This window comes from Galeopterus variegatus, unplaced genomic scaffold (genome assembly GCF_000696425.1).
Source record: "Galeopterus variegatus unplaced genomic scaffold, G_variegatus-3.0.2 Scaffold2536, whole genome shotgun sequence".
Taxonomy (NCBI): Eukaryota; Metazoa; Chordata; class Mammalia; order Dermoptera; family Cynocephalidae; genus Galeopterus; species Galeopterus variegatus.
Window position 1 is genome coordinate 49,753 of NW_007728647.1, and position 1,868 is coordinate 51,620.

Consider the following 1,868-nt stretch of genomic DNA (forward strand, 5'->3'; position numbering starts at 1 on the left):
TTTTGTTTTTCTGCTGGTGTTCCTTTGAGCTTATTGTATTTATGTGTTTATATTGTTCTTCAAATTTAGGAAACTTTTGACCATTACTTCTTTCAAGCATTTTCTACCCTTCTCCTTATCTGTCTGGGGCTACTATTATGCCCACTGTCATTGTCATTGTTCCATTGTTCCAAAACACTGATGCTTCGTTCACTTCTTCTAAAGTTTTTTTTTCTCTTTATGCTTCACTTGGATAGGTTGAATTGCTATATCTTCAAGTTTACTAATATCTCTTCTGCTCTGTCCAATCTTCTATTAACTCCACATAATTTTTTTTCATTGCAGATATTGTATTTTTCATCTCCATATAGTTAAATACTATGCAATTTAAAAAATGAACTTATACTAAATGTAATAACGTGGATGAACCTAAGAGCATTATGCTAAGTTAAGGAAACTGAGCACACAATTCCGTATACCACATGATTACATTTATATGAAATTCTAGAAAAGGCAAAACAATTAGTGGCACAGAGCTTATCACTTGATGGTCACTGGGAACAGATGCAAGTATTGTCTGCAAAAGGGCAGGAAAGAACTTTTGGGTGCATGAGAATGGTTTATATCATGACTGTAAGTTAGTTCTGACTGCAAACATTTGCCAAATCTCATCGACTTGTATTCTTAAAATTGGGGTAAGAATGGTTCAGTTCTTAGAAACACTCTAGCCTCTCTTCTCTCTCTAGAATCAAGAGAAAACATTTCCATTCTTTCTAATTGTCTAACCTCTCCCAAGACAGAGTAGACAGAAGTTTTCTAACTACATCATATATATTCATTTTTTTTTATTATTATTATGCTCATACCTCTCCCAAGACAGAGTAGACAGAAGTTTTCTAACTACATCATATATATTCATTTTTTTTCTTATTATGCTCACGTTTTTCTTTACATTTTTGAACTTATTAAGCATAATTATGATCCCTATTCTAACATCTTTGCTGGTTAATTCTACCACTGTCATTTCTGGCTCTGTTCCAATTTATCAGTTTTCTCCTGGTTATGGTTTACACTTTTTCACTTCTTTGCATATTTTTGATTGAATGCAGTGTGAGCTTTTTTGTGTTGGGGTATTGAATTATATTATTTGAAAGAGTGTCACATTTTGTTCAGGCTTGCATTGAAGTTACTTCAGATCAGTCTGATCTTTATAAGACATACTCTTAAACTTTATAGGTCAGATTTAGAGCAGCCTTTAGTATAGTTCTAATTTAGTTCCACTACTAAGGCAATTTTGTTCTGAGGACTTGATCCAGTGTCCTGTGTCTTTCCACCCTGCCTGATGTGAGCATAAATTATTCTCATTCTTATTTGATCTCCAGACATTTTTCTGCCTTCTATTTCCCAGAGTTTCTTTCCCCAGCTTTAGGTGGTTTGTTTGTTTTCCATGCATATTCATAACAGTACTCAGCCAAAGACTTGAGTGGACCTTTCTTCAGATCTCTGGAGCTCTGTCTGTGAATATCTCTTCTACCATATTCTTCCTGCAAATTCTAGCTACCCTGGTCTTCCTGATTCCAATCTCTACATCTTCAACTCAGCAAGACTATCAGACTTTTGTTGGGTTCCCTTTGCCTGAACAGTAGCCTGAAAATTGCTTCCAGGCAGTAATCTTGTGCAGCATAGAGACAACCTCTTTTATTTTTTTCCTCTTAGGATTCACATGCCTGTACTACCTGTACTCCAATGACTGAAAATAATTTTTTTCTCATATATTTGTCTGTTTTTCTGGTTGTTTAAGGCAGGGGGATAAATCTGATTCCAGCTTTTCCATCACAGAAGCAGAGCTCTTTCCTTGGCAAACAGTTTTTAAGTGACCAACTTTTTTT